Raw genomic sequence first — 23,533 nt, 5'->3', positions numbered from 1 at the left:
AATTTGCGCACAGCAAGCTCCCACAAACAGCAATGTGATAATGACCAGATAATGTGTTATTTTTAGTGATGTCGTTTGGGGGATAAATGTCGGCTAGGACACCAGGGAGAACTCCCCTGCCCTTCTTCGAAATAGTGCCAGGGGATCCTTCCCTTAGCGGGGCCTCGATTTAACGTCTCATCGGAAAGGTGGCACCTCCGACAGTGCAGCACTCCCTCAGCACTGCACTAGAGTGTCAGCCTAGCTTTGTGTGCTCAAGTCTCTGGAGTGGGACTTGAACCCACAACCTTCTGACACATGTGAGAGTGCTACCCACTGAGCCAAGGCAAGCGCTGATCCTACTTTCCTAGCTCACTTTGAATTAATAAGCCAGGTCTTACATTATCTGCACCATTTACCAATCTAGAATACCTCATGGAGGACTTTCCTTAACTCTATTTTGATCGTAGATCTTAATATTCTCCAATCTTTTTCTTCCTCACAGCTCGTCCTCTTTCAACTCTGGGTCAGCTTTGTATCTCTTCTCTGCGTTTCTATAATGTTTTTACTTCTCTTCCACACTGACTTCAGCATCCTCCAGGATTTTAGATAGCTCATAAGTAATGTCCTCTTTCGTTAATGCTTTTAGAAAATCACCTTGGAGGATACTATTTCTTCCTCACTTTTATCTTTTAGAATTTGAAGCTTCTCTCTAACTACCCTTATGCTGCCATGTAACTGGAAGAATACTTTGGTGTTTTACTTAACTTCCAAGGGGTTTGGTGGTTTAGTTGTTATACAATCAACAGGTCAAATCCCAGTCTTGGCAAGTTACGCAAACACAGTAGGGGAGGGAGATGAAAGTGGTTATAAAAACCCAACTGGGGCAACCTGTTGTGACTGGGAGTCACAGTGAGGCCACACTACATGGTTGACTCTCAATATCATCTGAAATGTGACATAATGTTATGTGACATAATGTCATGTGACCTACCCCTCTCCACCTTCTCGCTTCCCTCTTCTCCCTCTTCCCCCGAGCCTGCTCCATACTTTACCTCCTGCCCCCAAGAAGGCCTAGTGAAAACTCAAGGGGAGGTTCAGGACCGTGTACCTGTGTCCTGTCCTAATTTGTGGGCACTTTGGCACATTCGCTCAGGGTCAAGCTCACCACATTCGCAGGAGAACCAAGACCAGGCAATAAATGTGGCCTTACCAGCAACGCCCACATCCTGAGAGTGAATATACTCACTGATGTCAGAAAACTACTAGGCACTTGGTCTAAGCGTTAAACAAAGCTTTAATCAACTGTTTTACAACATGGAGGTCTAGTTGTGTCCTTCACTAGTTCCTGTTAAGAATGTCCTGCGCAAGCTGGGCCCGTGCATTTATACTCTCCCTGGACAGCGCCACCCATAGGCCGCTCAGTATTATTTCATAAGTCTTTCTTTCATGAATGACTGATTCATGTCACTCACCTCTGTTGTCCTTCGACGCTTATGTTTAGTGCCTATTTCGTGTAATCTCTAAGCTCTCCAGACTTAAGTAAGTGGGATGTGTCTCTATGGGGTGAGAGTGTATACAACCTATCAGGCAAATAGAAACTCTGGCCAGAATTTTCATATAGCAGAGCGTGCGGGTCTGGGAGCAGGTCGGCAGTAGAAAGTGCTGTAAATTGACAGCGCGTCGGGAACCTGCCTTCATCCCGTCGACTTCCGCATTTAACTGGGGCGCGTTTCAAAGAACGCCACCGACCCGCTCGGGAGAGGCGGGTGACTTTAATGGCTCGTTGAGAGACCCTTAAGAGCCTTTTTAACGTGAGGTTTCATCTTTTGCTGCTTGTACGTGGGAGTCCCGGATTTCGGGAAGCTCGCCTGTGAAGGGGAGGCGGGAGCTCAGCGGCCATTGTGCGAGTCCATTAAGTGACAGCTGGAAAAAGACATATAAATACTCACACATTACACCGGCTTCCTTGCCTAAGGGAAAGGCTCTTGTTGACACCATTTTGGGCAAAGGTTTGGCTTTCAGGTGTTTGCAGGTGACTTCTGCAACCTTGGAAGCCACTCTCACCACATTGCCAGTCACTCTCAGTACATTGGAGGATTGTGCCTCTGATCTTTCGATAAGGTCCCACATAAGAGACTAGCATGCAAAGTTAAAGCACATGGGATTGGGGGTAAGATACTGACTTGGATAGAGAACTGGTTGGTAGACAGGAAGCAAAAAGTTGGAATAAACGGGTCTTTTTCCGAGTGGCAGGCAGTGTCTAGTGGGGTACCGCAGGGATCGGTGCTAGGACCTTAGTTATTCACAATATATATAAATGATCTAGACGAGGGAACTAGATGTAATATCTCCAAGTTTGCAGACGACACAAAACTGGGTGGGCGTGTGTGCTGTGAGGAGGATGCAGAGAAACTCCAGTATGATTTGGACAGGTTGGGCGATTGGGCAGAAGCATGGCAGATGCAGTATAATGTGGATAAATGCGAGGTTATCCACTTTGGTGGCAAAAACAGAAAGGCAGATTATTATCTGAACGGCAGTAGATTGGGAAAGGGGAAGTACAACGAGACCTGGGTGTCCTTGTGCACCAGTCGCTGAAGGCAAGCATGCAGATGCAGCAGGCGGTTAAGAAGGCAAATGGTATGTTGGCCTTCATAGCGAGAGGTTTCGAGTACAGGAGCAAGGATGTCTTGCTGCAGTTGTACAGGGCCTTGGTGAGACCACACCTTGAGTATTGTGTGCAGTTTTGGTCGCCTTATCTGAGGAAGGATGTTCTTGCCATGGAGGGAGTGCAGCGAGATTCACCAGACTGATACCTGGGATGGCAGGAATGACGTATGAAGAGAGATTGGGTCGATTAGGCTTATATTCGCTAGAGTTTAGAAAAATGAGAGGGGATCTCATTGAAACTTATAAAATTCTAACAGGACTAGACAGACTAGATGCAGGAAGGATGTTCCCGATGGTCGGGGAGTCCAGAACCAGGGGTCACAGTCTAAGGATAAGGGGTAAGCCATTTAGGACTGAGATGAGGAGGAATTTCTTCACCCAGAGAGTGGTGAACCTGTGGAATTCTCTACCACAGAAGGCAGTTGAGGCCAATTCATCTTAAATATAATCAAGAAGGAGTTAGATATATTTCTTAAGGCTAAGGGGATCAAGGGATATGGGGAGAAAGCAGGGACAGGGTACTGTATTTGGATGATCAGCCATGATCTCATTGAATGGTGGAACAGGCTCGAGGGGCTGAATGGCCTACTCCTGCTCCTATCTTCTATGTTTTTATGTTTCTCTGTTTCTATGTTTCTATCTCCATTTTACCTGCCAGCTATTAGATCAGCATGGGTGCCGCTATGCTTTTTCACCTTGGACCTCAGAATCGGACCAAGATGAGCCTCAGCACCAACAACACCAGCCACACCAGCAGCAGCAGCAACACCACCAGCAGCCTTCTCCTCACCGGCCTGATGCTCCACAGGAGAGAGGGGATCAGCACAGGGGTGCCCCGCGCCAGAGCCGATACCCCCCAACACAGGGTATACAGGCAGAGGATGAGCTTCCTGGACATGACTGAGCAGCAGTGCCTCAGGAGGCTCAGGGTATCGCGCCAGGTCGTGCCAGACATTTGTAGCTTGATGGAAAGAGACCTGCTGCTCAGAGGACCTGGTGGACCCGCCATACCTGTGGCTGTCAAAGTCACCACAGTCTTCAACTTCTTCATCTCAGGCTCCTTCCAGGGATCTGCAGCAGATCTCGCAGTCAGCCACACACAAATGCAACATCGATGCCATGTTTCACAAGTCAGCCAATTATATCAACTTTGCCATTGATGAAGCCAGTGTGACTGAGCGGGCACTCAGCTTTGCGGCTCTGGCTGGCTTCCCACCGGTCCAGGGCATCATCGACTGCACACATGTGCCCAGCAAGGCACACCCTGATCACCCAGGAGTGTTTGTGAACCGCAAGGGCTTCCACTCCCTCAATGTGCAGCTCGTCTGCAACCATAAAAAGATCATCAGGCATGTGTGTGCCAGATTCCTAGGGAGCTGTATTGACTCTTTCATGTTGCACCAGTCCACCCTCCCTCAGCTCTGCGCACCTCCGAACACACTTACCGGCTGGCTGCTTGGAGATAAGGGCTATCCACTGATGACGTGGCTGATGACACCCTTGAGGAGGCCAAGCAATGAGGCCAAGGAGCACTATAATCAAAGTCACATGATGACCAGTTGTGTCAAAGAGCAAGCAATTGGCATGCTGAAGATGCACTTCAGATGCCTTGACAGATCCAGAGGAGCACTTCAGTACGCACCAGCCAGGATCCCCAGAATCATCGTCGTCTGCTGCACGCTGCACAACATAGCGCAGCAGCGAGGATTGGAGCTGCAGGAGGAGCAAGGTGCAGAGCGCACAGCTTCTTTGGAGGAGGAGGAGGAAACTGAGGCAGAGAGGGCACCAGCAGCGGTACACATTGCTGCCTGGAATGGCCTCATAATGGCCCAATTTAGTTAAGTTGCACCAGTGCACACATCTGACTCCCAGATGCTGTACCAACTTCACCCTCCACCCCAACAACACCACAAAGCAGTCCTAAAATGGACAAACCATTCCAGTTCTCACACACACCCATTGCTCGAGGTTAAGTAATGTCTCACCATTCACTCCAAGTGAAGGCCACTTCCTATTCTTCGAAAGCATCTCCCAAACCCACGACCTCTACCACCTAGAAGGACAAGGGCAGCAGACGCATGGGAACAGTACCACTTCCAAGTTCCCCTCCAAGTCACATACCATCCTGAATTGGAAATATATTGCTGTTCCTTTATCGTCGCTGCGTCAAAATCCTGGAACTCCCTCCCCAACATCACTGTGGGAGATCTTCACCACAAGGACTGCAGCAGTTCAAGAAGGCGGCTCACCACCACCTTCTCGAGGGCAGTTAGGGATGGGCAATAAATGCTGGCCTTACCAGCGACACCCACATCCCATGAACAAATAAATTAAAAGTAGCAAGCAAAAATGGACAAGACCCGAAAGTGATGCAAAGAAATACATTTAGTGCATCATAAATAGAACTGAAACTTAACTCTAACATTTTGGCAAATACCTATGTACATATCCTTGTGCATCATTTTTCTTTTCCGAGTGCTTCTACGAGGTGCACCCACTGTGGCTTCAGGAAGAGGCAGGCTGCTCACTTCCTTGCTTAGGCTGCTTAGACACTTTTGGCAGACGTCCTCTGGGATTTGGAGCCTGTGAGGGCCCAGCCAAAGACTGCTCCTCCTGCGACTGTGCAGGGGCAGACCAGGCCATTGGGATCCGAGGCAGCATGTTGGGTTCTGACTGAGGGGGAGGCAACGGGGGAGAAGTGGAAGCGCTTTGAGCAGAGCCCCCCACTTCCATGTGCCCTCTCACCATCATCCCTCTCATGGGCCACCCGCACTTCCCTGCTCCGCAAGGAGCTGGAGAGCACCGTGCTGTTCATCAGCGGGGTGAGGAGCGCCCAAGTTGATATTGCTAACCCTTCTAAAGATGTGTTCTGTTGTGTCGGTACCTTTCTACCTAGACACAATTTAGGACTCAGAACTCAGAGATTCAAACATGAAGTGCTTTATTGGAAGGAAAGGAAGTTCTGGAAAGTTCCGAACAAAGAGAGCTAAACTTAACCGAGAACACCCAACCATTTATCTGCTGTCACAGCGCCACCACAGGTGGGAGGAGAACACACAATAGAACACACAATACATAACAAGTTCAATAAGAGTCTGCAAGCTGTTGTTCGCAGCGAGCATATTCTCGTTTGACTGGTGCATTTGATGCTCCGTGCAGGTGGCCACCCTTTCCATGGAACAGCAGGTTGTCGCAATCATCTATAATATAGTGCTGCTCATGTTGGAGATGGACTCACAGAATACAGCACAGAAAGAGGCCTTTTGGCCCATCGTGTCCGCGCCGGCCATCAAGCCCTGTCTATTCTAATCCCATTTTCCAGCACTTGGTCCGTGGCCTTGTATGCTGTGGTGTTTCAAGTGCTCATCTAAATGCTTCTTGAATGTTGTGACCACCCTTTCAGGCAGTGAGTTCCAGATTCCAACCACCCTCTGGGTGAAAAAGTTTTTCCTCAAATCCCCTCTAAACCTCCTGCCCCATACCTTGAAACTATGCCCCCTGGTTATTGACCCCTCTACTAAGGGGAAAAGTTCCTTTCTATCTATCCTATCTATGCCCCTCATAATTTTGTACACCTCAATTAGGTCCCCCCTCAGCCTTCTCTGCTCTAAGGAAAACAACCCCAGCCTGTCCAGTCTCTCTTCATAGCTGAAGCGCTCCAGCCCTCCATTCTCTGTACAATCGTGCACATCACGGCTCGTAAAGCTGCCAGAGCCTCGTGCTTTTGTTGCTGCTTCTCCAAGAGCAACCTCTTTGTCGATGGCCCCCGAGGCTCAGCATCTGCATCCAGCTCAGCAGAGAACATAAGAACATAAGAAATAGAAGCAGGAGTCGGCCATTCGGCCCTTTGAGCCTGCTCCGCCATTCAATAAGATCATGGCTGATCATCGACCTCAACTCCACTTTCCTGCACTTTCCCCATATCCTTTGATTCCCTTAATATCCAAAAACCTATCGATCTCTGTCTTGAATATACTCAATGACTGAGTCTCCACAGCCCTCTATGACAAGTATATCCTTCCTTAGATAAAGAGACCAAAACTGTACACTATACACCAGGTGTGGTCTCACCAGGGCCCTATGTAATTGCAGTAAGACGTCTTTACTCTTATACTCAAATCCTGCTGTACCTGCATGTTAACTTTCAATGATTTGCATACAAGGACACCCAGGTCCCTCTGAACACCAACATTTCCCAATCTCTCACCATTTAAAAAATACTCTGCTTTTCTATTTTTCATTTTTCCTACCAAACTGGATAACGTCACATTTCTCCACATTATATTCCATTTGCCATGTTCTTGCCCACTCACTTAGCCTGTCTATATCCCCTTGAAGCCTCTTTGCATCTTCCTCACAACTTACATTCCCACCCAGCTTTGTATCATCAGCAAACTTGGATATATTACATTTGGTCCCCTCATCCAAATCATTGATGTAGATTGTGAATAGCTGAGGCCCAAGCCCTGATCCTTGCAGTACTCCACTAGTTACAGCCTGCCAACCCGAAAATGAACCGTTTATTCCTACGCTCTGTTTTCTGTCCATTAACCAATCCTCAATCCATGCTAGTATATTACCCCCAATCCCATGAGCCCTAATTTTATTTAATAACCTCTTGTGTAGCACCTTATCGAATGCCTTCTGAAAATCCAAACATACCACATCCACTGGTTCCCCCTTATCTATTCTATTTTCCTTTACCTAAGGAAGGATATACTTGCCATAGAGGAAGTGCAACGAAGGTTCACCAGACTGGTTCCTGGGATGGGGGGATTGTCCTATGAGGAGAGATTGAGTAGACTAGGCCTATATTCTCTAGAGTTTAGAAGAATGAGAGGTGATCTCATTGAAACATACAAAATTCTTACAGGGCTTGACAGGGTAGATGCAGGGAGGATGTTTCCCCTGGCTGGGGAGTCTAGAACCAGGGGTCACAGTCTCAGAATAAGGGGTCGGACATTTAGGACTGAGATGAGAAGAAATTTCTTCACTCAGAGGGTGGTGAATCTTTGGAATTTTCTACCCCAGAGGACTGTGGAGGCTCAGTTGTTGAGTATATTCAGGACAGAGATCCAAAAATCTTTGGATATTAAGGGAATCAAGGGATATGGGGATAGTGCAGGAAAGTGGAGTTGAGGTAGAAGATCAGCCATGATCTTATTGAATGGTGGCGCAGGCTCGAGGGGCCAAATGGCCTACTCCTGCTCCTATTTCTTATGTTCTTATGCCATGTGGGATTTTTAATTCTGTCACCAGGTTGCTGGGAGGTGCCCCTCTCTCTGTCTCCCACTGCCAGCAGCTCTGCTACTCCACTCAGTTCCAGCACACCCTCCTCTACTGGCATCAAATTAGTGTATATTGGAGGGCCACCTTCTCTTTCTCTCCTGTTCTGTGCTCTCTTCTCCTGCAAGGAGGGAAACAAGAGAACTTTGTGAGAGTGTAAGGGATGGATGGGCTACATCTGTAGTGGGTGTCTCTGAGGGGCTCATTGACATTGCCAAATGGCCTCCTTCTGTGGCGTTACTTTCTAGGAATGCATGAGGCTGAGGATGAATGTCAGCGGTGGTTACTCAGATGGGGATGTGAGTAGGTGCATAAACAGCGAGGGATGGGTGGAACTGCAAGGTAGGTTGGCATGAGGAGTGATCTGCAGGAGTAGGCTTGGGAAGGCAGAGTGATGGGGTTGGGGTGACACGCTCATCAGGATGCAGTTGAATGTGGCATTGTACTCACCTTTCCTGACCTGGTGAGATCATTAAATCTCTTGTGGCACTGTATCCAGGAGCGGCTGACTACACCCCTGCTGCTGACCTCTTGTGCCATCTCCAGCCCATGCCCTCTTGGTTTCACTGGCTGGGCTCTTCCTGCCGTTACCAGGGAATAGGACCTCCCTCCGTGCTCTGACTCCTTGGACCAGGACTTCCAGGGAGGCATCCGAGAACCTGGGTGCAGCCTTCTGGCGCTGGGACCCCATCCTTCCTTGCAACCTCACAAAAATCTTCGCTGGATAAGAATAGCCACCCCGCCCAACCACGTCTGAGCCTCCTGCAACAATCTTCAACGCTGATGTGTGCAAGGCCCCTTTAAACAGCTGAGCTGCAAGTGAGTCATCGGTGATGTTGTAGCGGTACCACCGAGTGTCCCTTTCTTACCGGACAGAATTCTCTTTAACGCGATGACGCGGGCGAACGCGATGACGCGGGCAAACGCGATGACGTGGGCAAACGCGATGACGTCACGCCGCACATCACGCGACCACCCCAAGCGTGGGAAAACGCGATGACATCATGACACAATCCCCAGGACTGACTACTCAGTCCTCATGGCGTCTCCGTCTGGTGAAGGCCTATTTTATGGCTCTCCTGTAGCGAGCTCAGCAACCTGTTTGAATTCCTCTGTTCCTGCATTAAAAACCTTTATGATTGTTCTCCTGGAGTCTAACTCGATTATTAAGTAGGCATTCGTCCAACACTTACAATTGGTGAACCCGAATACCTACAATTGGTGACCAATGACGTGAGGACGGGAGCTCATCAATACCTACATTGGTGACCCCGTTTTTCGTGAACGTATTTCACGAAAGCAGCGCAGCCGGACCCCGATTTTTCGTGAACATTTTTCACGAAAGAATCACGCATGGAAGCTTACGCCATTTCGCTCAGCTACCACAACACTGGGAGCAACAATCGCCCTTGTGCTTTATAAAGGTAGAAGCCCCGTTCGCCCTGTGCAACATCGATACGGCGCTGACCACGTATCTGGATACGGTCTCCGTTTTCGACAGCACTACCGAATTTCAGAGCGTCAACCTCTTCGACAACCCCACGGCGGAATAGCAAGTATTACACCCTCACAGCGCGGGTGCAGCACGTTTTCAGGCTCACAGGATCGGCGTGCACCCCGACGGAAAGGCCACGAGGACTCAGTCCTCGCAAACTACCCCTCGCAACCCACGAGACCTCACCCCTCGCAACCCACGAGGACTCGCCCCTCGCAATCCACGAGGATTCGCTCCTCGCAACCCACGAGGACCCACCCCTTGCAAACCACGAGGATTCCTCCCTCGCGAACCACGAGGATTCCTCCCTCGCAAACCACGAGGATTCCTCCCTCGCAAACCACGAGGACCCATCCCTCGCAACCCACGAAGATTCGGCCCTCGCAAACCACGGGGACCCATCCCCCGCTGACGCTGCACCAGCCCATCAGCCTGCTGGTCTGTCTTTTCTACCACGCTTTTCGGCGCAAAAGAGGAACGTTGCCGCCCTCCCGGCAGTTTTTCCCCTAAACCAACAACAACTAGAAGCGTTGCCGCCATCCCGGCAGTTTTCCCCCTACCGAAATCAACAACAACTAGAAGCGTTGCCGCCCTATCTACAGTTTTCCCCCCAACAAAAGCAAACATCTTCTGACTCTGCCACCATCGAGGACCGGGTCCAATGGGCATCCCGCGGCCGCGATCGGCCACGCAAAAATTGCTGTCATCACTGATCAACGCAGCAACGGTTCACTCTCTTCTGTGTTACCGTAGTAGCACTACAGCACGCACCGTTCCGTGCGTTCCCGACTGCCGAAGAGTTCGCTCGCCTGTCGGCGAGTTCACCAACCTGCCAAGACCCACGTTTATTTCCTCCTGGATCGCCCGTTCGGCGTTCCTGCAGATTTCGTCAGACTGGGGACCTTTTCCCAACAATGACAGAGCCATGGTCCGCGTCTGCCCAACCTGCCAGTCACTATGACGCGGCCAGCTGTTTCGCCCCGGCGCCCGCTTCGAACCACGGGCTACAGAGGTCACACGCTTCCACGGTCCTTCACAGGGTTGAATACGTTTTATTCACCCTTACACATGTCGGGATCCGCTCAAGACCCCATCTACCGGACCACATATTTCGACCTCACCCGCCACGTCGAGACAGCACGACCGCCTGCCTGACCATCAGCCACACATCGTCGTTACGGCACACCTGGTACAATCGTCCGCCTGACCACCAGCCACCCATCGTCGTTACGCCAACCCAAGTACGACCGCCCGCCGGACCGCCAGCCACCCAGCAGTCTCTGTCTCGAGACTACAGGAGTCGTTCGGACAGGCTCGTCGGACCACCTCACTGTTTGTCATCCGTTAAAGCGAATTCTGGGGGGCGCATGTAGCGGCACCACCGAGTGTCCCTTTCTTACCGGACATAATTCTCTTTAACGCGATGACGCGGGTAAATGCGATGACGCGGGCAAACGCGATGACGTCACGTCGCACATCACGTGACCGTCCCAAGCGCGGGCAAACGCGATGACGTCACGCCGCACATCACGTGACCGCCCCAAGCGCGGGAAAACGCGATGACGTCATGACGCAATCCCCGGGACTGACTACTCAGTCCTCGTGGCGTCTCCGTCTGGTGAAGACCTATTTTATGGCTCTCCTGTAGCGAGCTCAGCAACCTGTTTGAATTCCTCTGTTCCTGCATTAAAAACCTTTCTGATTGTTCTCCTGGAGTCGAACTCGATTATTAAGTAGGCAGTCGTCCAACACCTACAATTGGTGAACCCGAATACCTACAATGTCATCAGACCCGCTCCAGTTAATTGGCCGGGAAACCCGCATGACTCGTTCAATTGATTTAATTCAGTTAAACGCACAGTGCAGCACGCGCGGCTGAAAACTTGGTGATGGCGACCCGCTACACGGCCCGCGCACACCCACCCCAAGTCTAAGTCTAAAAATTCTGGCCTCTATGCGTGTGCGTTTCTCAGTAGCTTTATTTAGACTCTTAAACATAAGTGATGTCAGACCTGGATAAATGACCAAATAAATTAATGCATTAAATGCTGTAGGAATGCTGGGTAGCACGTGACCCTGATTAAAAACAAGAAACAGGCTATTCTCAACAAATGCGCTGTTGAGTGGAGGTGGTGCAGTCCTGTGAGCTGGATATCAAAAAAGTTGAAATTACCAAGTGACATTGATAGCTGGTTTAAATTTGGAACATAATAACAAGAGCAGGCCATTCAGCCTCTCGAGCCTGTTCTGCCATTCAATTAGATCATGGCTGTATTAGATCGGTATCTTAACTGTATTTACAATCTTGGTTCAGTAACCCTTAATACCGTTGCCTAACAAAAATCTATCAATCGTAGTTTTGAAATTTTCAATTGACCCCCCACAGCCTCAACAGCTTTTTGGGGGAGCGAGTTCCAAATTTCCACTGCCCTTTGTGTGAGGAAGTGCTTCCTGACATCACCCCTGAACGGCCTGGCTCTAATTTTAAGGTTATGCCCCCTTGTTCTGGACTCGCCAACCAGAGGAAATAGTTTCTCTCTATCGACCCCATCAGCTCCTTTAATCATCGTAAACACCTCGATTAGATCACCCCTTAATCTTCTCTACCCGAGGGAATACAAGCCTAGTCTACGCAACCTGTTTTCATAACCTAACCCTTTTTGCCCAGGTATCACTCTGGTGAATCTCAAAAGGCCAATGTAGGAACAGGAGGAGGCCATTCAGCCCCTTCAGCCTGTTCTGCCATTCTTCTTCTTCTTAGGCAGTCCCTCGGAACCGAGGATGACTTGCTTCCACACTAAAAATGAGTTCTCAGGTGACTGATGAGTCCAATGCGGGACCTACAGTCTCTGTCACAGGTGGGGCAGACGGTGGTTGAAGGGGCGGGTGGGTGGGGTGCTTGGGTTGATGTGCGCTCCTTCCGCTGTATGTGCTTGGCTTCCGCTTGCTCCCGGCGAAGAGACTCGAGGTGTTCGGCGCCTTCCCGGATGCTTCTCCTCCACGTTGTGCGGTCTTGGGCCATGGATTCCCAGGTGTCGGTGGAGATGTTGCACTTTTTCAAGGAGGCTTTGAGGGTGTCGTTGAAGCGTTTCCTCTGCCCACCTGAGGCTCTCTTGCCATGTTGGAGCTCCGAGTACAGCGTTTGTTTTGGGAGTCTCGTTTCGGGCATGCGGACAATGTGACCCGTCCATCGGAGCTGATCGAGCGTGGTCAGAGCTTCGATGCTGGGGATGTGGGCCTGAGCGAGAACACTGACGTTGGTGCACCTCTGCCATTCACTGAGACCATGGCTGATCTGTATCCTAACTCCATCCACCCACCTTGGCTCTATATCCCTTAATACCCTTGGCTAGCTGAAATCTATCGATCTCAGATTTAAACTTATTAATTGAGCTAGCATCTACTGCTTTATGTGGGAGAGAGTTCCACATTTCTACCACCCTTTGCATGAAGGAGTGTTTCCTAACTTTTCTCCTGAATGGCCTGGGTTTGATTTTAAGGTTATGTCCCCTTGTCCTAGACTCACCCACCCATGGAAATAGTGTCTCTATGTATACCCTATCAATTCCTTTCAAAATCCAAATCACCCCTTAGCCTTCTATATTCCAGGGAATACAAGCCTATTTTATGTAATCTCTCCTCATAATCTAACTCTTGGAGCCCTGGTAACATTCTGGTGAATCTGTGCTGCACTCCTTCCGTGGCCAGTATATCCTTTCTAAGGTGCGGTACGCAGAACTGTACACAGTGCTCCAGATGTGGTCTAACCAGGGCTTTGTGTAGCTGTAGCAAAACTTCCTCCACTCTACTGTATATTCTAGCCGCCTAGATATAAAGGCTACCATTCCATTAGCCTTTTTGATTTTTTTTTAACCTGACTACTACATTTTACCAATCTGTATACATGGAGCCCTAAATCCCTTTGGACCTCCACTCTTCCGAGCTTTTCACCATTTAAAAAATACTCGAATCTATCCTTTTTAGTCCAATATGAATGACCTCACACTTACCGGCGATGAAATCCACCTGCCACAGTTTTGCCCACTCACTTAATCTGTCACTTTGTAATTTTATGCTCCCATCTACACTACTTACTTTGCCACCAATCTTTGTGTCATTGGCAAACTTGGATATGTGGCTCTGCACTGCGTAATCCAACATTAATAAATACAGTGAATAGTTGAGGCCTGAGAACAGATTCTTGTGGAATACCACTAGTCACTTTTTCCCAATTCAAGTACATACCCATTATCCCTACTCTCTGGTCTTCTACCAACTAACCAATCTCCTAACCAGGTCAATAATTTGCCTTCAGTTCCATGAGCTTTAATTTTAGCTAACAGTCTTTTATGTGGAACCTTATCAAAAGTCTTCTGGAATTCCACATAAACTACATCCAGAGTTTCCCCTGTCTACTACTTTAATTACTTCCTCAAAAAATCCAGTTAGGTTCATTAGCCATGGCCTACCCTTTACAAATTCTCATTGGCTCTGTCTAAGCAGCTCAAAACATAGAAACATAGAAACATAGAAGATAGGAGCAGGAGTAGGCCATTCGGCCCCTCGAGCCTGCTCCGCCATTCAATGAGATCATGGCTGATCATCCAAATTCAGTACCCTGTTCCTGCCTTCTCTCCATATCCCTTGATCCCTTTAGCCTTAAGAAATATATCTAACTCCTTCTTGAATATATTTAAAGACTTGGCCTCAACCGCCATCTGTGGTAGAGAATTCCACAGGTTCACCACTCTCTGGGTGAAGAAATTCCTCCTCATCTCTGTCCTAAATGGCTTACCCCTTATCCTTAGATTATGACCCCTGGTTCTGGACTCTCCGACCATCGGGAACATTCTACCTGCATCTAGTTTGTCCAGACCTGTCAGAATTGTATAAGTTTCGATGAGATCCCCTCTCATTCTTCTAAACTCCAGCGAGTACAAGCCCAATCGACCCAATCTCTCCTCATACGTCATTCCTGCCATCCCAGGGATCAGCCTTGTGAATCTTCGCTGAACTCCTTCCATGGCAAGAACATCCTTCCTCAGATAAGGCGACCAAAACTGCACACAGTACTCAAGGTGTGGTCTCACCAAATCCCTGTACAACTGCAGCAGGACATCCGTGCTCCTGTACTCGAACCCTCTCGCGATGAAGGCCAACATACCATTTGCCTTCTTCACCGCCTGCTGCACCTGCATGCTTACCTTCAGCGACTGGTGCACGAGGACACCCAGGTCTCGTTGCACTTCCCCTTCTCCCAATCTATTGCCATTCAAATAATAGTCTGCCTTTCTGTTTTTGACACCAAAGTGGATAACCTCGCATTTATCCACGTTATATTGCATCTGCCACGTTTCTGCCCAATCACCCAACCTGTCCAAATCATCCTGGAGTTTCTCGGTATCCTCCTCGCAGCACACACGCCCACCCAGCTTTGTGTCGTCTGCAAACTTGGAGATATTACATCTAGTTCTATCCTTAATTAAAGATTCTATCCAGGAGGGTCTAAGCAGAGCTTTAGCAACTGCAATTAAATGGGGCCCTGGTGAGACCACACCTGGAGTAACATAGAAACATAGAAGATAGGAGCAGGAGTAGTCCATTCGGCCCCTCGAGCCTGCTCCGCCATTCAATGAGATCATGGCTGATCATCCAAATTCTGTACCCTGTCCCTGCCTTCTCCCCATATCCCTTGATCCCTTTAGCCTTAAGAAATATATCCAACTCCGTCTTGAATAAATTTAATGAACTGGCCTCCACCGCCCTCTGTGGCAGAGAATTCCACAGGTTCACCACTCTCTGGGTGAAGAAATTCCTCCTCATTTCAGTCCTAAATGGCTTACCCCTTATCCTTAGACTATGACCCCTAGTTCTGGACTCCCCGGCCATCGGGAACATCCTTCCTGCATCTAGTCTGTCCAGGCCTGTCAGAATTTTATAGGTTTCGATGAGATCCCCTCATTCTTCTAAACTCCAGCGAGTATAAGCCCAATCGACCCAATCTCTCCTCATTGGGTAAGGAGACCAAAACTGTACCTAAGGAAGGATATACTTGCCATACAGGGAGTGCAACGAAGGTTCACCAGACTGGTTCCTGGGGTGGGGGGATTGTCCTATGAGGAGAGATTGAGTAGACTAGGCCTATATTCTCTAGAGTTTAGAAGAATGAGAGGTGATCTCATTGAAACATACAAAATTCTTACAGGGCTTGACAGGGTAGATGCAGGGAGGGTGTTTCCCCTGGCTGGGGAGTCTAAAACCAGGGGTCACAGTCTCAGAATAAGGGGTCGGCCATTTAGGACTGAGATGAGAAGAAATTTCTTCACTCAGAGGGAGGTGAATCTTTGGAATTCTCTGTAATGTATGTACCTTTAAGGGGAGAACTACTTTTTACAGCTCCTGTATCCTGTAGTACCGGCAGTGACCACACCTGTATATAAACCCTGAGTAGTGATCTGTACAGTCAGTTGCAGTTTGAACCCTCATTCAGTAAACACCTGTTGATCGTTCCCTGCAGTCTGCTGTCTGATTATTGAAGGACACAACATTAAGATACACGGATATAACATTGGCGGCGACGCAGATTCGAACCTACCTGCAACTCTGCATCACCTCCCAGGGATTCGCTCCTGGAAAACAGTGGAAGGAGGTCGAGTCCAGAAGCACGGGTGTCGACCACGGGCAACCGCCCAGTCATCCAGCAGAGATTTGAGCATCGCAGGGGAGGCTATCGAGAGCCACGCTTTGCTTTCCAGTCACAGTGGTCCAGCGAAACAGGCTGGCAACAGGTACTGCGCAGACCCTTCCCGGACAGCGGCGGCTAGAGCCCGACCGAGCGGCACAGAAAAAGGCCGAGCAGCGTCGACGGGGGAGAGAGAGAGGGCAGAGCGCACAGGGCGCAGCCGGTGTTCAGGACCGAGCGGCGTCAACGGGGAGAGAGACGAGAGAGAGCAGAGCGCAGCCGGTGTTCAAGGGCCGAGCAGCGTCAACGGGGGAGAGAGGCGCACAGGAAAACGCGAGGCACTGCCATTGCCACGAGGACCGCAGAGAGCGGCATTGGCAGCAGCACAGGAGCAGCGCACGAAACCCACAGGGCATCGCCATTTGCCACGAGGACCGCCGAGAGCAGCATTGGCAGCAGCGCGGGAGACGCCATTTTAAGCCGCAGCAGGGAAGAAAGGAAAGCGCGGGAGACGCCATTTTAAGCCACAGCGGGGAAGAAAGGAAAGCGCGGGAGACGCCATTTTAAGCCAGTCTAACCACACCCAAAAATGCCGAAGAGTGGCAGTATCACAGCGTTCGACAATGAAGTCGAAGATTGGACGACATATGTCGAACGCATAGAAGTATACTGCAAGGCGAATGAAGTGCCAGATGACAAGAAAGCGCTGGTATTGTTGAATTCAATGGGTGCAAAAACATATGGCTTACTACGAAACCTAGTAACCCCAGAGAAGCCAGTAGAAAAGGATTTTGAAAACATAGTGTCAATCCTACAGGACCACTTAAACCCCACACCGCTGCTGATATCAGAAAGATTTAAGTTTCACAAAAGGAACCAGCATAAAGATGAAAGTAATGCTGAGTATTTAATGGAACTGCGCAAGCTATCGAAACACTGCCAGTTTGGAACGGGACTAGCAGATACTTTAAGGGACAAGTTTGTGTGTGGGCTTCAAAGTGAAGGAACCCAGAAACGGCTTCTATCAGAAAAGGATCTTACGCTGGACAAGGCTTTCAGCATTGCAGTATCACACGAAGCAGCAGCACGGGGCGCTGCAGAGATACAACGGAGACCGCAAGAATATGGCACAAATGAAATGTCATACGGAACACTGAAGTGCTATCGCTGCGGCAGAACACACGACCATAATGATTGCTGGTTCAAGGACAAAGTGTGCAGACAGTGTGGAAAAGTAGGACACATAGCAAGAGTCTGCAGGTCGGGAAAGAAAACCAGCAGCAAGAAATCTCCACAGGAGAAGTACAAGAAGGTACATAAGGTGACGGGAGAGTAGTTCAGATGAACAGAAGAGTGATACAGACTCCGGAAGCAAGGAGCTGGGTTGTCTGAAACTACATAATGTGATCAAAACGGAGGATCACCAAACTATTTGGGTCACGCTCAAGATAGCAGGAGTCCAAGTGAAAATGGAATTGGACACAGGATCAGCCCTAACAGTCATAAACCGAAGGGACTACAAGCAGCTATTCTCACATATACCCTTGAGAGATACAAAGATTGTCTTGAAGACGTACACGGGACAAAAAGTCTACCCCAAAGGAAAAATAAGGGTGAATGTTATATATAACGGCAAGGAAACACCAAAAATGGACCTATATGTATTGCCAGATGGAGGACCACCACTACTAGGACGTGAATGGATCCGGAAGACACAGCTAGATTGGCATTCCATACAAGCACTGACTGTAGATGCCAAAAAGGATGACGACGTCACACCTGGACGACTGTCAAAAATGCTAACTGACGCACAAGAGGTGTTCCAGCAGGGACTCGGAACACTAAAAGGCATAACAGCGACGATCAAAATAGAGCAAATGCAAGCCCAAAGTTTTTTAAGGCCAGACCGGTACCTTATGCGATCCGCCCAGCCGTCGAAGCAGAGCTGGAAGGTTTGGAACGTTCAGGAGTACTGTCCAAAGTGGACTGGAGCGAGTGGGCTACACCCATCGTTTCTGTAATGAAGAGGTCGTTGAGTAATACGCCTGGGGAACCAAAGAAGGTTTGCATCTGTGGGGACATTAAGGTGACAGTGAACCCAGTCCTTCACACTGTACAATATCCGCTTCCGCGGATTGAAGATATTTTCGCCTCGCTATCTGGAGGGAAACGCTTCACTAAGATTGATCTGGCCCAGGCGTACCTGCAAATGGAGGTAGAAGAAGCCTCGAAACAGTACCTCACGATCAACACTCATAAAGGTCTCTACCAATACAAACGGCTGGTGTTCGGGGTAGCATCAGCTCCGGCTATTTGGCAAAGGGCAATGGAACAAGTCCTGCAAGGGATTCCAGGGACCCAGTGTTATTTGGACGACATCCTGGTCACGGGCGAAAATGACAGTGATCACCTCGCCAACCTGGAGCAGACGCTCACTAGATTGAAGGAATATGGGCTCCGAGCTAATCGCCACAAATGCAAATTTTTCCAGAAGCAGATCTCGTATTGTGGCCACGTTATTGATAAAGAGGGGTTACATAAGTCCCCTGAAAAGATTGAGGCAGTAGTCAAGGCTCCAGCACCGGAAAATGTGTCACAACTGAGGTCGTTCCTCGGGCTGGTGAACTACTACCATAAGTTCTTGCCGAATTTGTCTACCGTACTACACCCACTGAACACCCTACTGCAAACGGGGGTACCATGGAAGTGGAGTGACGAATGTAAATGAGCTTTCCAGAAGAGCAAAGCATTGATCACATCAAAAGAGGTGTTGGCTCATTTCAACCCAGCACTACCAATTCGGTTGGAGTGTGATGCATCACCCTACGGCATTGGAGCGGTGCTGTCGCACAAATTCCCAGACGGCTCGGAGAGGCCAGTAGCCTTTGCGTCTCGGTCACTAACCTCAGCCGAGCGTAACTATGCCCAGATTGACAGGGAGGCCCTCAGCCTAGTGTGGGGAGTGAAAAAGTTCAATCACTATCTCCACGGGCAGAAGTTCACCTTGCTGACTGACCACCAACCACTTGTCTCCATCTTTAATCCAAAGAAGAGCGTTCCGGTGATGACTGCGCAACGGCTACAGAGATGGTCCCTTTTTCTAGGGGCGAACCAATATGAAATCGAGTATAAGGGCACGAAACAGCATGGAAACGCTGATGGGCTATCACGCCTGCCACTGCCTACTGCGGAGGAAGCACCAGCAGTGGATCCTGTCGAAATATTTCATTCGACTATAATTGAATGCTTGCCAGCAACTAACGCTGGTATAGAGAAGGAGACCCGAAATGACCCGACACTGTCTCGGGTATATGATTTGACGGTGAAGGGATGGCCAGCACATGGCGACTCACTGTTGCCAGCATTCTCATCCAGAAGAGAACAGCTGTCAGTATGCCAGGGGACCTTGATGTGTGGATCCTGAGTGTTAATTCCACCCAAGTTAAGGGAGAGAGTGCTCAATGAGCTTCACGAAGGTCATCTGGGAGGGGTGAAAATGAAAAGCCTTGCTAGGGCTTATGTGTGGTGGCCGGGGATCGATCAGCAAATCGAGGACCTGACAAAGAGCTGCTCAGGATGCCAGAAGGTCCAAAATGCACCACCACATGCCCCTCTACACCTATGGGAGTGGCCCTCATCTCCATGGCAATGGGTGCATATTGATTTTGCTGGTCCATTCATGGACTCAATGTTTTTAATAGCCATGGATGCGCACTCAAAATGGCCTGAGGTGATCAAAATGTCCTCCACCACCACGGAGAAAACTATTGCAGTCCTACGGACCATTTTTGCCAGGAACGGCTTGCCAGAGCAGATTTGCTCTGATAACGGACCACAGTTTGTGTCCAAAGAGTTTCGAAGATTTATGAAAAGGAATGGGGTAAGGCATTACACATCCGCCCCGTATCATCCAGCCACAAATGGATTGGCTGAGAGGTTCGTACAAACCTTTAAAAAAGCAGTAAAGGTCATGTGCGATGTCCTCCACCACCACGGAGAAAACTATTGCAGTCCTACGGACGCAGCATAAGGTGGACAATTTCCTGTTAGCCTACAGAAATGCGACACATGCAGTCACCAACCAGGCCCCGGCCATGATGTTCTTTAACCGAAGGTTGAGATCTCGTCTGGCTTTGCTCAGACCAAATGTACGAAGAGATGTTGAGAGTAAGCAATTCCAGCACATCAATGAGAAGCCGACAAGGAGCTTCAATGTAGGGCAATCAGTCTTGGCCCGCGACTACCGAACAGAGAAATGGCAACCAGGAACGATATGCACACGGCAGGGGCCATTAATGTACACAGTGGATGTTGGGGAGAACATTGTGAGACGCCATGCTGACCAGATCCTAGAGTCGCAGGAACGAGTCAACCCCATGTCTCGGCCATACGTACCTGGTGAGGAACCCGACGTGCAGGTCGCATCTAGCTCAGAAACAATAGCATTGGAAGCTGATGGATCAACTGACGACAGGGTGTTAGAATCGCCTCCGCACCAAGAGCGAGACACTCGGGAAAGGCGTTATCCAGAAAGAATCAGGAAGCCTCCCCAAAGACTGAATTCATAAATAGACTATTTTCAGTTAATGTTGCATATTAAAAGTGTTAATTGTAATTAGTTCGATATTTAATTGTTAAATGAGTGTTATGGTACTGTTAATCTAAAAGGGGAGGAATTGTAATGTATGTACCTTTAAGGGGAAGAACTACTTTTTACAGCTCCTGTATCCTGTAGTACTGGCAGTGACCACACCTGTATATAAACCCTGAGTAGTGATCTGTACAGTTAGTTGCAGTTTGAACCCTCATTCAGTAAACACCCATTGATCGTTCCGTGCAGTCTGTTGTCTGATTATTGAAGGACACAACATTAAGATACACGGATATAACATTCTCTACTCCAGAGAGCTGTGGAGGCTCAGTCATTGAGTATATTCAAGACAGAGATCGATAGATTTTTGGGGAATCAAGGGATATGGGGATAGTACAGGAAAGTGGAGATGAGGTAGAAGATCAGCCATGATCTTATTGAATTGGGCTCGAAGGGCCAAATGGCCTACTCCTGTTCCTATTTCTTATGTTTTTATACAACTGTAGCATAACTTCCACTCTTTTGTATTCCAGACCCCTTGAGATAAAGGCCAACATTCCATTAGCCTTTTTAATTATTTTGGCTGCTATGGTAAAATTAAGATGTGCAAAGACAGGGGATGCAGGAAAAGGATTCAGGCTGCTTATACAATTGGGCAGAGGCACAGCAAATTAAATTTAACGTGCGTGCAGGTGCACAATAAACTGTAAGGGACCTAGGAGTAACAGTAAAGGGTAGAAGTTATGCACAGGAATTTTTGAACGAGGTTCTCAATATTTGCACATTCAGAAAAGGCAAATTTCACAGATTATACATGGGCTTCAAAAAGATATTGGCCCAGAAATTCGGGTCGGGGGCTTCTCGCGGGTGCAAGCCCCCAACCTGCACTTACCTAGCGCGCCGGCCGTTGTACTGTGGGCCCGCGTGGGATTCCGATCCTCCAACTGCCAGCGCACAGTGCTTGCGTATCCCAGGGGTGCAGTTAGTTCGATGCGTCCCCTGGGGTCACGTGGGCCATGGAGAGCCAATGGTAGCAGGGAATGTTTCATTCATAAGTTTGACAGGAAGACCTGTCAAACCTATAAATACTATAAGCCTCAAAACATCACTAAATCTTCAAAAAAAAAATTTTTTTAATCACATTTTTAAAATAAACTATAAATTACATGAAATAACTATTTTAAACAATAATTTAAATTTTTGAAAAAGTTAATTACATTTTCTAACGGGGCTAAAAAATAAACTTACCTTTCTTTAAAGTATTTAAAAATAATAAACCTGTGGAAAAAAATGTTTTAATTTTAATTAATTCACCACTTACCTTGTAAAAAGCAGGCCTTGCGACTGCTTTTTACATGTCGAACTTCTGGAGGCTTACCCTCCTGGGAAAACCTGCAAAAAAAACGTAAGTTCGATGCGCACGCACAGCCTCTCCTGCGCACGCGTTCGACTTCTGAACCCCTTCTTTCAGGGGAACGGAAGTGCCGGTTTCCCGCGCATGCGCAGTGCATGCACAAAACCGGCACTTCCATTGGGCTTACGGGTGAGAACCCCATGCGTCCTCACCCGTGGAGACCCGAATTTCTGGGCCAATAAGTCTTCATAAAGATAAGCTGACTGGAAAAAAAATAAGTTTGCCTAGGCTGAGGAGTTTGAGGACACTGTTTTCACCAATTATGCTGTTATTAGTGATGCTGGAAGATTCTTACTGTTTCGAAAACCAGAGTATATTGAAGATAAACACAGATGTAAGAATGGGAGGGTAGTGGAGTCATGTACCGAACCTAGTGTGTGGCTTTATCCCCAGAAAGCCCAGCAGTCATCACACACTGACTAACTACGCGACACGTACAACTGCTCCAATGAAGCTGCTTTAACTTCCATGCCCTCTAAATTCCCCCAGCATATGCAAATGTAAAAGGGTTGCAATGTGCACAAGCACTTACTTGAGTGACATGAGTTGGTGTGAGGCGTTACTGTTTTTACCAATCAGTTGACATTTCTAACTATCTCTCGCAGCTGTGCATTCAAAACATTGCTTGATGGCAACAATGCAAAGGAATTGGCACAGTGGGGACAACATTATGTGACGCATAACGTTATGTGACATAACGCATAATGTTATTTGATATAACGTTATGTGACTTGATGCATAACGTTATGTGACTTGATGCATAACATTATATGCCACTATGTAATGGGATGTACCATCGATATCATGCAATAACGTTGTGACAGAGCTGCCTAAAGCAAATGTTAGTAGCCCACCTTTTCAACCATGCATGAGAAGAGATAAAAATGGTTCTGTTAAAAAAAAAGCTTGTCCTTAAGAAATACAAGATCTTTGAACAGATAAGGAAATGAAAAAGTTAATTTTAGAAATGCTGCCTTTTGAAACAAATCTCCTTGATTTCCTCATGAATACAAAGTAATACTCACTATATTCTATAAAGATATAACATGATTCAGCACCCCCGATGAGGGAAGAATCTGACATTTTTCTCTCTCCCCCACCTCCCCTCCTCTCCGAGATGGAAAACTCACCGTTGAAGCAAAATTTGTGTTCAGAACGCCCCCCCCCCATCTCAACTGAGAAAAACTGCCCCTTGTCCCACCTCCCTTCCTCTTCTCCCAAAACCCTCATCTTCCTTCCCACCCCTTTCCTCTACCCCTCCCTCTCTCCCCTCCATCTCTCCCTCTTTTCCATCCATCCCTCCTCCTATTCTATTCTCCCCTTCACCCATCCCATTCCTCCCTCCCCCTCACTTCTCCCTCTGCTCTCCTTTTATCTTTCCTTCTCACGTCCTCCTCTCCTTCTCTACTCTTC

The 23,533-nt window shown here is 48.4% G+C and overlaps 1 protein-coding gene across 1 annotated transcript in view; it reads right to left on the bottom strand.

The window, feature by feature from the left end:
* adcyap1r1a (adenylate cyclase activating polypeptide 1a (pituitary) receptor type I) overlaps positions 1-23,533 on the bottom strand; it is a 368,079-nt gene that overhangs the window by 300,217 nt on the left and 44,329 nt on the right. The gene's annotated exons all lie outside the window — the stretch shown is intronic.

Source organism: Somniosus microcephalus, chromosome 5, assembly GCF_052327205.1.
Source record: "Somniosus microcephalus isolate GS21.2 chromosome 5, FLI_Smic_1.0, whole genome shotgun sequence".
In the NCBI taxonomy this organism is placed as follows: domain Eukaryota; kingdom Metazoa; phylum Chordata; class Chondrichthyes; order Squaliformes; family Somniosidae; genus Somniosus; species Somniosus microcephalus.
This window is presented reverse-complemented; position numbering and strand designations above follow the sequence as displayed.